This window comes from Leptonychotes weddellii, chromosome 4 (assembly GCF_054177405.1).
Source record: "Leptonychotes weddellii isolate Sample4059 chromosome 4, ASM5417740v2, whole genome shotgun sequence".
Lineage (NCBI taxonomy): Eukaryota > Metazoa > Chordata > Mammalia > Carnivora > Phocidae > Leptonychotes > Leptonychotes weddellii.
This window is the reverse complement of record NC_138372.1, coordinates 21571389-21587295: the sequence shown is the minus strand read 5'-3', so window position 1 is coordinate 21587295 and position 15907 is coordinate 21571389. Positions and strand designations below refer to the sequence as shown.

The following is a 15907-nucleotide window of genomic DNA, read 5'->3' as shown; positions in this document are numbered from 1 at the left end:
ACCTAGCACAGAGGTGATCAGTAAATAGCTCTGAATGAATGAAAGAATGAATGCATGCATGCTACTTAAGAGCATGGGCTTTAGGGTGAGAAAGACTCCAAAAACGCCAAGTGAGACCCAAGGCTGAAGTCCTGCTTCTTGCCACTAGTCTTCATGTGGGCATGCCACACAAGCTCTTCTGAGCTTGTTTTCTCAGCTGTAAAATGGGGATGATAATATTACCTTTTTCATGGATTGTTTCTTACAATAAATGGAAATGTGTGAGTGAAGTGTTAGTACAGCTATTAAGACAGTTCTTCCTAGCAAGTACAAAACAGACGTCTGTGAAGGAGCTGTCTGTTAAGGAGACTCCTCCTCACTTCCGTTCTCTCAACCCACTCTTCAACACCCGGCAAAACAAGACCGGTCTTGTCAATTCACAGAAGAGGAAACAGGCAGGACCACGCAGGAGAAGGGCTCGGTCCAGGACCCAGACCCGAGCGGCAGAGCCTCGGGCCTGCGCGCACGCGGGGCGGGCGGGAGCCCACCGCTCGGCCCTCTCCAGCAGCCCGGTTCCTGGCTGCGCGACCCCGCGGCTCCCCGCCCGGCAGGGCCCGGGCCGGTCCCCCTCTGGCCCCACTCTCTCCCGCACAGGCCCCGCCCCTCCCCCGGGGTTGGGCCCCGCCCCCACTCCCCCGGCGCAGGCCCCGCCCCTCTGCCCCCATTCTCTCCGGCGCAGGCCCCGCCCCACTCCGCGTGGGCGGCGCCGCTCCCCGCCGACTCCCCGCGCTCGGGCCCCGCCCCCACTGCCCCGGCGCCGCCGCCCGCCTGCCCCCTGCCCCCCAGCACCACGCGGACTCTCTTTGTTCCGGAGCCGCCCGCCAGGGTCCCCGGAGCCGCTGACTCAGCGCAGTGGAGCCAGCCTTTGGCGCCCTCGCCCCCACCCCACTCTCCCTGGAGACCTGGAGGCTGGCGCCCCGGGAGGTGGGAGGTGCGAGTGCGCCGGCCCAGCCCTTCTTTTGTTCCCCAGGACGTTCCTTTGCTCCAGCCCTCCCAACCTGGAGAGTCTGCGGTTACTGTTTCAGGTTATGTTTCGGGAAACTGACACCAAGTAAGCCGCCCTGAAACCTGGCTCCTGCCACGTCCTAGTTGTTGGTCTTCCGTAAGTCCTTCGACCTCCCTGAACCTCCGTTTCCTCACTTGCAGTGTGGGAGCCAGAATGCCAGATTTGGAAGGGTCCCTGTGAGATTATGCGAAAACAGTACTTTAAAACTGAAGGCACAAAGTGAACGTTAGAGACTTGCTTTTGGAAGGTCTACACTGATAAAAAGCTAACATTTATGTGTTGAGTTAGGCCCTCCCTCATCCTACTTCGCAGGGACAATTTGTCATCCCCCTAGGGCCTTTCAAATCTCTCTTTGTTAGTGGGGGCCCTCCCTGATCGCTAGGGTACACCCACGCCCGCATGGAGTCATCCTGTCGCACATTTCCCTAGTATACGGTAACTTCCCCTATTCAAATACTTTTTTTAAAAAATGAGTTATAGTTTACCTTTGATGAAATGCACAGAAGGAACTTACACATACAGTACCACGAGTTTTGAGAAATGAAAACACCCCTGTAACCCACATCTCTTTCAAGACAGAACATCTCCAGCCCCACAGAAAGTTCTCTGGAGTTCCTTTCCAATGAATCCCACACCCGACCCCAGGCAACCACTGTACCCACTTCTCTCACACTAGGTAAGTTTTGCCTGTTCTAGAACAATATAAATTAAAGCATACAATCTGTTGTGTTTTTTCTTCTTTTTTTAAAGTAGACTCCCTGCCCAGGGTGGAGCCCCAAATGCAGGGCTTGAACTCAGGACCCTGAGATCAAGATCTGAGCTGAGACCAAGAGTCAGAGCTTAACTAACTGAACCACCGAGGCACCCCTAGACTATGTTTTTTTGAATCTGGCTTATTTCATTCAGTATAATCTTCTTGAGATTCATCCATATCCTTTCTCCTCTCCTCTTCCTCCTTCTCCTTCTTTGAGAGTCATCCATATGGGTGTATCAGTAATTTTTAAAAGTTGATTGAAACTGATGAGTAGTATTTCATTATATAACTACACCATAACTTGCGTATCCTTTTTTCCCCCCTGTTGATAGACAGTTGCATTTTTTTCAGTTTGGGGTTGTTATTAACCCCAAATTTGTAGAATATTCTTATACAAATTTTTTTGTGGCCCTGAGTTTTTATTTATCTTGGATAAAGGAGTGGAATTGCTGGATCATAGATTTAATCTTGTAGATTTAATCTTGTAAGAAACTGCAAAATAGTCCTCTAAAGTGGTTGTAGCATTTTACATTTTCACCATCAGTGTGTGAGAAGTTCTGTTGTTCCCCATCCTCCTGAGCATTTGGCATTGCCAAACTTTTTACTTTAGTCATGTAATGGATATAGTACATCTTTTTATGGCATTACTTTTAAAAATAAGATCAATGTTTTTTTTAAAAAGTGATTAATAGAAGTATACAATTGCAAAGGTACAAAAGGCTATTCAGTAAAAAAAGAGGCCCAGGTCACTCGATTTTTCTCCCTACAAGGTATCAGTTTTATGAATGGCTTTTGTCTCCATTCAAATTGCTCTTTTTGACTATCTGAGCTCCTCTCTACCAGCCTGAGCTCCTCTCCAGTGCTAATAAAAGCCCAATAAATATTGTGGATTGAATGCCAGGCACTGTTCTAGACAAGACATATAACCTATTACATCATCTCATTTTGATTCAAGAGGGTAGCAGAGTCCCTTTGGAGGAAGCCTGGAATTAAGAGATATCAATAAAATTTTGTTAACTGAATGAATGTTGATGAAGGAGACCCCTGGGGGTTCTTGCAGGCAGTGCAAGCTGGATCTTTTCTTTTTTTCCCATCACTTCTTACGTGTCAGGCACTGTGCAAACCAAAAACTACACATGCTATTTTTTTTTTTAAAGATTTTATTTATTTATTTGACAGAGAGACACAGCGAGAGAGGGAACACAAGCAGGAGGAGTGGGAGAGGGAGAAGCAGGCTTCCCACCGAGCACAGAGCCCAATGCAGGGCTCGATCCCAGGACCCTGGGGGTCATGATCTGAGCCGAAGGCAGATGCTTAACGACTGAGCCGCCCAGGCACCCCTATACTTGCTATTTTTGTTGCCCAGCATTATTTCACCCTCAAGGTAACAGGACCTCAGGTTTTCTCGGGGAAATTGTCTTCCACTCAGCCCGCACTTCCATTGGCTCCAGGTGGGCAGGTGACTTGAGCCTAACCAAGCAAAGCGTCTCAGCCCCTTGGCAACAGTGATTGGTTCAGGGATATGCCCACCATGCAATTTGGGCCAATGAAAGCCAGCCCTGGACTCGTGTTCCAACTGGTGGGCAAGTGGGCTCTCTCCTTTCTACTGGACTTGGAACTGTGGGGCTGGAAACCTGTGAGAGATGAGATCAAGGGAGTTATATATGAAGTTAGGCAGCAAGGCCTAGGGGTGAGGAAAAACGAGAAGGCCAGTGCAGTGCGTGAAAGAGGAGGACCCTTCACTGGGTCAGACAGAGGCCAGAGCTTGAGGGGCCAGGTGGGCCATGGACAGGGATTTGGATTTCACACTGAGAAGCTATTGGAGTCATATGATTTGATTCACATTTTTAAAAGATCATTCTGTGGAGATGACGCTGGGAATGAGGAGCAGGGGCATAGGAAGAAGGGAGACAGTTAGGAGGCATCGAGCTAGAAACCACAGACTTTGGAGTGGGGTAGTAGCTGTGGTGAAAAGTAAGTGATTTAGCATGGCTCATTTGACAGAGAGAAACACACAGAGAGAGGGGACACAGCAGGGGGAGTGGCAGAGGGAGAAGCAGGCTTCCCGCCGAGCAGGGAGCCCGATGCGGGGCTTGAACCCAGGACCCTGGGATCACGACCTGAGCTGAAGGCAGACGCCCAACGACTGAGCCACCCAGGCGTCCCTACAGGGTTGTTTCTGATGACAATATTTGAGCCACTAGATCCAGCTATACCAAGATCTTCCTCCTGGACTTTCCAGTTATATGAGCCAATAAATTCTTTTTTGTGATTAAAGATAGTTTGATTTGGGATTCTGCCGCTTGGAAGTAAGATGAGTCATAGCTATGTGTATTATTTTATTTTATTTTATTTTTTTAAAGATTTTATTTATTTGACAGAGAGATAGCGAGAGCAGAAACACAAGCAGGGGGAGTGGGAGAGGGAGAAGCAGACTTCCCGCCACGCAGGGAGCCCGACGCGGGACTCGATCCCGGGACCCCAGGATCATGACCTGAGCTGAAGGCAGACGCTCAACGACTGAGCCACCCAGGCACCCCAACTATGTGTATTATTTTATTAATCTTCAAAAGAAATCTTTAGGATTGCCACTATTAGCCCAATTTTGCAGTTGAGAAAACGGGAGCTTAGAGAGGGGGAGTGAGTTGCCCAGGGCCATATAGAGTTGAAGTGATAGAGGTGGCATTCAGACCAAGTCACTAACCCCAAAGCCTGGGCAATTAACCCTACTGGCCACAGGTTATAAACTATACCCACCGAGGCCTGCCTAATATCTTTCTGACTGGCCCTCAATTCCTTTTGCTCTACCCTAAAGGAGAACCCAAGGCCTTTTAGTTCCATGGTGTGGCATGAGACCTTGTGCTCCAAAAGAGCCCTCAAGGGATCAGAATCCCACTTACCTCTTTACATGGTACTTAGGCAAAATGAGAGGGATCTTCAAGATCTCAAGCAAGTTCTCAGTATTGACCGAGTTATACGTAGAGCATCTTCATGTATGTGAGAGACTCAAAAAACACATGTGTCAGTATTGGGAACTGTAATGTATGATAGGACTGATCCTCTTAAAAGAGGCAGAAACTGAGATCAGGGATGCCTGGGTGGCTCACTCCATTAAGTATCTGCCTTTGGCTCAGGTCATGATCCTGGGGTCCTGGATCGAGTCCCACATCGGGCCCTTTGCTCAGCGAGGAGCCTGCTTCTCTCTCTCCCTCTGCTTCTACCCCATGCTCCTGCTCGTGTGCTCTCTCTCTTTCTTTTCGTTGTGTGCATGCGCGTGCGCAAAAATAAATAAATAAAAATACTTAAAAAAAATAAAACAAAATTTAAGAAGGAGGTTTTTATTCCCCAAAAGGATAAGGAAGGAGTGATGGCAGGCCAGTACAACAAGTCTACTTCAGAAAGCTCTGGCCATTCCGTTACGACGTTATGCTGTTGAACCGGGGAATTTGTGTTGAAACGAGGCCAGATTTTGGAGGCAAACAGGCCTGAGTTCAAGTCCAAGGTCTGACACTGAGCTCTTCGAGCCTCCATCATTAGCTCACAGCATTGTTATGTGGCAGTGATTCAGTCATGAATTTTTTGATAGCAACCTGGACAGGATTAAAAGCAGTCATTCTAGTGCAAGAGGAGCACGGAACTTGGATATTGCATGATGTGTGCACAGTGCTCACAAGGATCCTGCCGGGTCAAGGCTTTTAGTACTGTTGCACTGTTTGAGAAGAACGATTTCCTGCCTTCACCGTGCTCTTTCATACTTAGAAAGCCAAGGTCTTGCATGTTACAGTCAAGACACGTGTCTCCCGGGCCTCAGCTGGGGTTGCTAGACCTCTCAGCCATCTGTCTGCCGGACATGAGGCTAGCAGTAGGTGTGCTCAGGAAAAGCATGGGAAGTGCATTGCACACATGGATCCGGATTCAGCAGCATACCCGTGAAGACTGCAGTGAGGGACAGTTGAGGACACCGGCCTGAATCGGCTCCAGTGCAGCTGTGGTCCAGAACAGGAATCCCAACGGCAACTGGTTGGAGCAACATGGATGCTTATCATTTCCCATCAAACAAGGTCCAGAGGTAGGGAAGAGCTTCTGGGCTGGCTGACGATGATGACTCCACAGTGCTGCCCAGGATGCAGGCTCTGGCGCTTTCTCTGCCCTGCCAGTCTCAGGGTCGGCTTTATCCTCAGGCCGGTAGAAAGACAGAGCTGCAGTTCCTAGTGCTCACGCCCGAGCGCCACAGGGTTCAGGGAATGAGGAGAGTCCATACCAGTCTGTGGCTCTCTCTTTGGAGAAAACGTTTCCCAGACGCTCTCCAGCAGAGCCCTCTCGGGTCCCGTTGGACAGAATTGGGTCTCACGACCAGTCTTGAGCCATCCCTGCCTAAGGGAAGGACTTACCATGATTGGCTCAGACACATCCTCTGGGTGTGGAATGGATTCGGGAGGAGGGGGCTGAGCACGCCACCACGGACCGATGCAGGTGATAGATGTCAAGGGCCTGGTGGGCCCTCAACTACAAAGAGCTCCCTTCCATTTCCATCTTGGAATGCTCCTCTGATTAGGTGATGTGTTCGAGGAAGGCCAATGTCAGATGGCCCTCGCATCCAGGGAGAGCAAGGTCTTTGATAGGGACCTGGTGGAGGCTATTTGTTTATGAGAAACTGAGTTCCATTCAACCTCGATCAAATACGAAGGGGTTTGTGAAAAGATTTGAGAGAACTGCCAGACCCCTCCAACCATCTCCCAATTCAGCCCCAGCCCTGGTGTCTCTCTCTGTCCACTTACCACACTGCGGTGGTCTTTTGTTGTTGTTGTTTAAACAAACTTGTTACTTCCTGTGAATCATCTTATACCTAAAATTCTTTCTTTTCCTTTTCATAAACTATAATCTTCTTTTTGCTTCAATGCCGGGGAAGACAGAAGCACCAATCAAAGAGACGTAAAAGACTTCTACAGAAGATGCCCTCACCTGAGTTAAATAAGCTGTCAGGATTTTCATAATTTTTGGTGGGAGTGTAACTCAGTACCAGGCCTAGGGAAGGCTATTGGCAAATATCTATTTAAAAATTTTGGGGGCACCTGGGTGGCTCAGTTGGTTAAGCGACTGCCTTCGACTCAGGTCATGATCCCGGAGTCCCGGGATCGAGTCCCGCATCGGGCTCCCTGCTCGGCGAGGAGTCTGCTTCTCCCTCTAACCCTTCCCCCTCTTGCGCTCTCTCTCTCACTCTCTCTCTCTAATAAATAAATTTAAAAAAAAAATCTTTAAAAATTTTGGGGGGTACCTGGCTGGTTTGGTCAGAGCGTGGGACTTTTGATGTCGTGTTTGTGAGTTCAAGACCCATATTGGGTGGAGAGATTACTTAAAAAAATTAAAAATCTTTTTTTTTTAAGATTTTATTTATTTATTTGTCAGAGAGAGAGAGAGCACAAGCAGGGGGAGCGGCAGGGAGAGGGAGAAGCAGGCTCCCCGCTGAGTAAGGAGCCTAATGTGGCACTTGATCCCAAAACCCTGGGATCAGAACCTGAGCCGAAGGCAGACACAACCGACTGAACCACCTAGGTGTCCCAAAGTTAAAAATCTTTAGGAAAAAAAATTTTTTTAAAGATTTTATTTATATATTTGTCAAAGAGAGAGAGAGTACAAGCAGGGGGAGCGGCAGGCAGAGGGAGAGGGAGAAGCAGACTCCCCTCTGAGCAGGGAGCCCGATGCAGGACTCGATCCCAGGACTCTGGGACCATGACCTAAGCTGACACAGATGCCCAACCGACTGAGCCACCCAGGTGCCCCAGGAGAAAAAAATTTTTTAACTCTGTATAACCTTGGATCAAAAATTTCTATAAATCTGACTTTGAGTTATACTTGTTCATGTACACAAAGATATAAGCAAAGAATACTCATTGCAGTTTTGTTTGTTGTAATAAAGACTAGATGCAATTTAAATGTCCCTCAGTAAGGAAATGCTTAAAGTTAGGTCATTCCATGTAACGTAATACTATGTAGTCACTGAAAAGAATGAAGAACATCTCAATGTAATGCCATGGCACCGTTTCCAAGGTGTGAAATGAGGAAAGTGAAAAATGATATACACAGTATGCCCTTTGTATTTGTTTTTATTTTTGTTTTTAAGTTTTTCTTTTAATTCCAGTTAGTTAACACATGGTGTTATATTAGGTTTTTTTTTTTTTAAGATTTTGTTCATTTATTTGAGAGAGAGCGAGCAAGAGAGAGAGCACGAGCGGTGGGGGGGAGGTGCAGAGGGACAGAGGGAGAGGGAGAAGCAGACTCCTTGCTGAGCAGAGAGCCCGATGAAGGGCTCGATCCCAGGACCCTGAGATCATGACCTGAGCCGAAGGCAGACGCTTAACGACTGAGCCACCCAGGTGCCCCCCTTTTATCATTTCTATGTGCACCTCCCCTGGTTTCCATGATGGTGATTCGGCTTCCAATGTTTCCCTCCCTGCTCTATCCCCCCCCCCACCAGGGGGAGAGAGCTGTCTGCAGTCTGTGCAGACTGGACTAAGCTACTGGAGCCACTTTGCCCTCAGGAGAGCTGGAAGTACCCCGGAGTTTAAGTTCCTGCCCTGGCCCCATTCCCACGCCCACTATGGGCGTGCTTTGGCCAGTGACTGATCAGAATAGAAAGGAAAGCCCAGCTTCATTGCTTCAGGGCAAGACGACACAGAGGTTGTACTTCGACTCCAGCATTCCCAGTGCCCACAGGGATCAGGCAGAGGCTACCGGCTTTGGGATTTTACTGAAACCACATCTTTGTTTGCTCTTTTCCCCATCCCTGTCCTGCTTCCCACACTCCCTTACCAGCTTCTCCTGGGGGGCCTTTCTTAATATATCACCTGTACAAGAATCTTCACCTTGGGCTCTGCTTCTGGAAAAAACAACCTATTTGTTTGCTTTTATTAAAATGACATTTATTTAGGGGCACCTGGGTGGCTCAGTTGGTTGGGCGACTGCCTTCGGCTCAGGTCATGATCCTGGAGTCCCGGGATCGAGTCCCGCATCGGGCTCCCTGCTCGGCGGGGGGTCTGCTTCTCCCTCTGACCCTCCCCCCTCTCATGCTCTCTCTCTCTATCTCATTCTCTCTCACACATAAATAAATAAAATCTTTAAAAAAAATGACATTTATTTATTTATTTGGTCACTTATTTAATTAAGTAATACAGACATTCACTATCCCTGTAAAATTCAAATAAAACTGAGCACACAACAATGTTTAATTTCACAAATCCCAAGTCTGTGGCTCCCTGAGAAGGCAAATTATGCTATTGATTGATTATACATGTGTCCTTTCAGAACTTCGACTGTGTGTTTTCACTCAGACTTGTATTTTGTCTGCTTGTTTTCTCATAGCTGGGATAGTTCTGCATGTTTCATTTGGCAACCTGCCTTTTTTCTTTAAGAATCCATCTTGAATGTTTTTCCATGTCAGCCCATCTAGTCCAGCCTCCAGGGTGACCTTCCTAAATTGCCTGTGACATGAAGCTGCTCTCCTGCTTAGAGCCCTTGAAGTAAAGCTTCCCACAGCCCTTGGAATAAAATCCAAACCCCTGACTTGGCCCCACCCACCACTGCCTGCCCATTCCCGCTCCACGGTGGACTGCCCTGGTTTTCTTGAATGTGCCATATACTCTTTATTGCCTCAGGGCCTTTGCACAGCCCATTTCTTCTTTCTAGAATATTCTTCTCCCTTCCTCTTTGCCCAGCTAACTCCCATTTATCTTTGAGGTCCCAGCAGAAAAGCCTTCCCCTAGGCCCCAGACTGGGTGACATCTCAGGCCCTAAGTCTTTATACTACATTCTATTTTACCTTTGGAGCCCTTGTAAAGAATTAATTCATCTTGTCATTAATGCACATTGGTCATTAGGCTGCTAATGAATGAATTAATTATCCCTATGACTCTGTTTCATGGTTTTCTCCCTGACTGGAGTACAAGCTCCACAAGGAAAAACTCCCTTCTGTCTCGTTTGCCCACATCACTAGTGACCGGCACAGCTCCAAGCAAGGACGAGAGGCTCAGGGGTTGTTGAGTGAGTGGAAGGAAGAAGTGAAAAGCTGTCGGAGAGCTTCTCTCTGTTTCCCTCTCTCTGAGGCAGCCCTGTCTCTTGTCTCCGCTGTGCTCAGGGGCCGCCTTGCTTCTCCTGTCTGCAGACCAAAGGCTACTGCTCTCGGTTAGTTGCTGTTCTTCCTCACTTTGGCCTCCCCACAGCATGCCCTCAGCCAACTGCAGTCCCGACTCTACCCCAGGACCTTTCCACCCTGGAGCCCACCACCAGCTGCCCGTGGCCTTTGGGTCCCTGTGCTCAAGTCCTTGGGAAAGAGTCTTCTTTGGCTCAACCCAACAAAAAGACTGGGGTCCCTCAGGCCAGGGATCCATCCTAGCCATTCCTTGCTGGCCAGGACCGCCCTAGGAGGGACTGTGAGAGCCAAGCCAGCTTAAGTCAAAAGGGGAAGTTGAATGTGGCAGGAAACTTGACTGGCATTTTTGCCACAAATGTAAAAGGGAACCAAAAATACAAAGGACTTTATTGTTCTGTTTTGTTTCTGGTTTAAGAAAATCTAGGTGGCTGCTACCGCTGTCTAGATTGCTTCTTCACATTCACAGCGCCTTTTGGGGCCATCTGTCCAGCTCTGATTCTCTGGGAACTGACCCGTACCACGGAGAAGTGTGTGTATATAGATATATGCATCCCAGAGGCCAGAGCTGATGGGTCCCAGGCTGAAAACTTGGCTCAAACTAGGTCAGTTGGAGTCCTTGGGCTGAGAATTTGGAATTTATCACAGAGCTCCAGAACTGACCCCGCAGTTTACCACCAGATGCTGAGGAAAGCAAGAAGGAGGAGGAGGAAAGGAAGGAGGAGAAGGGGGAAGAAAAGGAGGAGGATAAAGAGGAGGAGGAAGAGAAGGGAGACTACAGAGAGAAAGGAGAGACCAGACTTTCATTGACTCAATAAATATTCACTAAAGGGGGCGCCTGGCCGGCTCAGTCAGAAGAGCGTGCAACTCTTGATCTCAGGGTCCTGAGTTCGAGCCCCACGTTGGGCGTAGAGATTATATAAAAATAAATAAAATAAATAAATAAATATTCACCAAGCAACAACAGTGTGTCAGGCACTATTCCGTGTGCTCGGGATGCATCTATGAAACACGAAAGCCGAAATCCCTGCTCTCTTAGAGGGTACATTTTAGTAGGGAAGAGACCATAAGGGATATAAGAAAAATAATAAGTGGTGGTAGGAGCTAAGGAGGAAAAAGAACGAAAGCTAGGAAGTGGGGTAGGAAGTGTAGGGGCAGGACAGGGCAGGTACTGAAATAGTAAAGATCTGAAGGAAGATGGAGCTCCTGGGTGGCTCAGTTGGTTAAGCACTCTTGATCTCAGCTCAGGTCTTGACCTTAGGGTCGAGAGTTCAGGGCCCGTGTTGGGCTCCATGCTGGGTGTGGAGCCTACTTAAAAAAAAAAAAAAAGATCTGAAGGAAGACAGGATGCTGTCACGTGGCGGGGGGCGCGGTGAGAGAACAATCCAGGGAGAGGCAATGGTTAGAGCCAAGGCCCTGAGGGGGAAACTGTGGCAGCAGCAATATGGGGAAGGGGACAGGAGTGGAAGATTCAGGCTGAGAAGCCACAGGGGCAGAATCTGGGGTCCTCTTAGGAGGCCACGGCAAGGTTCCAGGCCCAAGGTGCCAGTGGCTTGGACCTAGGGGATAGCAGTGGAGTTGGTGGGAAGGGTCAGATTCTGGACGTATTTTGAGGGTAAAGCCAACAGAACTTGCCATAGATTGCAGAGAGGTGTCGGAAACAAGAGAGCTAAGGCTGACTCCCGCGGGGGACTGGCCCTGGGAACCCATAACCTGCACTCTGATCATTCTTAAAAAAAAACCCCACTCCCACCCTTTCTGCATAAGCCAGTTTGAGTGGGTTTCCATCAACTGAGAGATAATCTCCTCCTGATGCGCCCCTCCATTTCTCATTTCAGTGACCTGAAACCTTGTAATTCTTCATATACGTGTCTGTCTCTACCACTGGACCCTGAGCTCCCCGAGGGCAGAGACTTCGTTGTCCACATCCGCATCCTCAGGAGCTAGTGCAGGGCCTGGCTTAGAAAAATCTTATGATTGCTGCCCATTCATTGGACTCCAACATAGAAAGCATCCAATGTGAAGAGCATCTCATTCCTACTCCAACCAAAGCAACTGTACTTTTTCTCTTTAATATATTGGACTTCCAAGTAGCTTCCCTCTGAAACCAGACTCTCTGGTTTAAAAAAGTGCAAAAGAGTTTAAAAAAGCACTGTCTACTCCCAGATAAGTGTGGCAGACTGTATACACACTTTGTGTCCCTTCTGACAAAAAGGAGAGGAAAGTCGATTGAGCTAAATCTACACCAGCAAGGGCACCACAGAGAAGCAGACCCCAAAGCTCCAGGGACGGTAGAGCCAAGGGGCTCTGGTCTCCACGAGAGGGGGCCAGGCACTGGAGCCTTGCTGAAATGCTGTGTTGAATGAGTAGACCTCAGATCCCTCTCCTAGTTTTCGTACCACCGACACACCATTTTCAATCTCTGCCTCCCAAAGTTGAATTTTGCTCGAATTTATGAACGTTTTAAGTACCAGTTAACTATTTTCATGTCCTCTTTGAAATTTTTGGTCAAAAAGAGGTCAAATGAATAAAACCTTTGACAAGGACAATAGTAACCTTTGAGAAATCCGAGCAGTAAGAATTATTCACAAAAAGTCTTTATTTGAGCCATAAAATTTATATCTTGGAAGCCTATGTACTTTGATATGAAATATTGGAAGTGATATTCTTTTTTTTTTTTTAAGATTTTATTTATTTATTTGAGACAGAGAGAATGAGAGACAGAGAGCATGAGAGGGAGGAGGGTCAGAGGGAGAAGCAGACTCCCTGCCGAGCAGGGAGCCCGATGCGGGACTCGATGCGGGACTCGATCCCGGGACTCCAGGATCATGACCTGAGCCGAAGGCAGTCGCTCAACCAACTGAGCCACCCAGGCGCCCCTGGAAGTGATATTCTGATCCAAAATAGAAGGGATTGTAGTGGTTTGGATTACTTAGATTCATCATATTCTTTTTCTTTATTTTATTTTCTTTATTTTTATTTTTTTAAAATAGGCTCCATGCCCAGCGTGGGGCTTGAGCTCACAACTTGGAGATCAAGAGTCACATGCTGCACTGACTGAGCCAGCCAGGCACCCCAGACTCATCGTTTTCAATAACTTCATTTTTAAAAAAGATTTTATTTATTTATTTGAGAGAGAGAGCACAAGCAGGGGGAGAGGGAGAAGCAAGCTCCCCGCTGAGAAGGGAGCCCAACATGGGGCTCCATTCCAGGACTCTGGGATCATGACCTGAGCCGAAGGCAGACACTTAACCGACTGAGCCACCCAGATGCCCCTTCAATATCTTCATTTAACATGGAATTCACATCTATAGGCAAACTTCTACATGCTTGCACAGAAAAGCTTTTCTCAGAGTAAGACAAATATCACCTGCCTCATGTTTCTCAGAGGGATTTTTTTTTTTTAAGTTTTATTTACTCAAGTAATCTCTGCCCCCAATGTGGGACTTGAACTCACGACCCTGAAATCAAGAGTCACATGCTTCTTGCCCTGAGCCAGCCAGGTGCCCCTCCCAGAGGGAATTCTTGATACCTCTATACCGTCAGTACCCAGACTTACACAGTGTTTCCAAAATATCTCATGTGTTTCAAAATATTTGTTACCACTTTGAGTGTTTCATCCCAGCAGATTGTCTTGGAATTTTGGAAGTTCTTCCAGACATTTCTCTTTCGGGATTCTAATTGATACCACATAAATACAATAGTTATAAGATCTATAGGGTCATCAGTCTACGGGGAAAGCTTTACTGTCAATGTGCCCACCAGCGGAATGGTGTTAGTCTAAAGTAACAGCTTTCTCATTTCCAGCGCTTCCAAATGTGATGTTTCCTTTGGTCCAAGATGCGGTGTTGACTAGTTACATGCAAGCCAGGAAAACCAGTGCTTTGGCAATTACACAAAGGCGTCTTGGTTTTAGCTACTAATTGTTTGGAGTTGAAACTACCTTCTTGAGCTGGGCCTGATACTGTGAAAACCAATCTCATAAAAGGAACTTTGTTCTGTATTTTGCATGAGGAGATGCTTTAAAAAAAATTCAAACCTTTCTTCTGTGTCAAATGATGTCTTACGCACATAGAACACAGCTCTTGGAATTAAAATTATGATAACATCCAGGAAGATTAGAACAGAAGAGTTGTAAATCCTGGTATGGGAATGTCACAGAAAGTACAAAAGAACAGAGATGGAAAATAACTGAGAAATTATCAGAACCTTAGAGGGCCAGTCTAGGAGGTCTACTATCTCCATTTCAGGAGTTCCAGAAAGAACAGAGGAAACAGAGGGGAGGAAATCCTCCAAGAAAACAATTCAAGAACTCCAAAGAACACTGGTTACCATAGTGAGGCCCACTAAATTCCCAGGAAAGTAGATGAAAATTGGCATATGCCGTGTTACATTGGCAGGAAATTTCAGAACAATAGGGACAAAGAGAAGATGTTACAAGATTGCAGAGAGAAAAACAAGTTTTCCACAGGCATGCACACACAGAGAGTCTGGTTATGGTGTAAAACTTGCTATACAAAGGACATTGATTCTGTTATGGTGCAAAAAGCAATATGTGCAAGGGTGTACTTTTTTTTTTTTTTAAAGATTTTATTTATTTATTTATTTGACAGAGAGAGACACAGCGAGAGAGGGAACACAAGCAGGGAGAGTGGGAGAGGGAGAAGCAGGCCTCCCGCAGAGCAGGGAGCCCGATGCGGGGCTCGATCCCAGCACCCTGGGATCATGACCTGAGCCGAAGGCAGACGCTTAACGACTGAGCCACTCAGGCGCCCCAAGGGTGTACTTTTTTTGAGAGTGAGTGAAGTGTGGGTAAACTCATTTGGTCTGTCTGGAAGTACATGTCACTCTTCTGGGAAATGGTTCTGTCCCTCCTTCCTTCGCATATACCATGTGTTTCGAGTGGGTGCTCCCCAGTCTTAGAGGCCCCTTCCTCCGTGGCCATGTTATATCAGAACCACCTCCAAAATTATGAAAACAGAGCTCAAAAGTCATTACTGATTTCCTGCTGGGAGGTAAAGATGGAAGCTTCCATAGCTGCTGGCTGCCATGAGCCCAGGAGATGTTTAAGAGACTAGAGTCCAGGCAGAGGGAAGCAGAGGTGAGATTTGGCTGAGTCACAGCCCTTGGATCTGGCTGTCCCTGAAACTAGTGCAAGCTAGACCCTTATGCTTTCTGTGGCGGTGTGAGGTCTTCCAAAACAAAACACAACAAAACACATTTGTCTGACCTGAGTTCCCGTCACTTGAAACAGTCTTGTGCATCGTACAGAAACGTAAAGGGCAACCATACTTTCTGGTGTAGTAATTAATCATTAGAACTGACATGTATTGGGACTTAGGCGATGCCAGGCACTGTGCACATGTTTTCAGCATATTATCTTGCTGAATCCTCCCAAGAGACCCGCGAGGTAGATCCTTTTATCATCTCCATAAACCAGAGAAAGAAACTGAGGGCACAGCAGGTGACTTACTTCTTCACACTCTGAGATTAAAGCTCAGGCACTTAGGAGACCCATCGGAGACCCTCCCCTCAATGGGACCCCTCCTTCCTGCTCCACACTCCACTCCTCACACCGCCTCCCCACCTTTGTCTTCTGCCAGGATGCCCTTCCTCCTAGCTCCCCCCTGCCAAATCCTACTCACCCTTCAGATCTGTTCAAAAGTCTCCTGCCCTGGGGGGCCCGGCTGCCTCAGCCAGTGGAGCGCACGACTCTTGATCTCAGGGTCGTGAGTTCAAGCCCTACATTGGGCATGGAGCTCACTTAAAAATAACAATAATAATAATAAGTGTCCTGCCCTGCTCCATCCTGAACTCCTCATCCTCAAATACAGATTACTTCCTAGCTGCTTCTCTCTCCTCACCCCAGAGGCAAAATATTATGAAATTAAGGGCATAAGCTCTGTTCAGATGGAATTTATATCCTAGCTCTACCACTGACTTGTTTAACATACCTGGGTTTTGA

General features: G+C 47.4%; 1 long non-coding RNA gene across 2 annotated transcripts; it reads left to right on the top strand.

Annotated features, from left to right (window-relative positions):
- The first annotated feature begins 844 nt into the window (after positions 1-844).
- Positions 845-12820, top strand: LOC145721085 (uncharacterized). Of its 2 annotated transcripts, XR_014144555.1 has the most exons (3): positions 845-1141; positions 1621-1721; positions 11781-12820. It is a non-coding gene; the product is annotated as an uncharacterized LOC145721085 (long non-coding RNA). The 2 variants fall into 2 exon arrangements; XR_014144556.1 differs by lacking the exon at positions 11781-12820 and having other exon boundaries at positions 1621-1770.
- The last annotated feature ends 3087 nt before the right edge of the window (positions 12821-15907 follow it).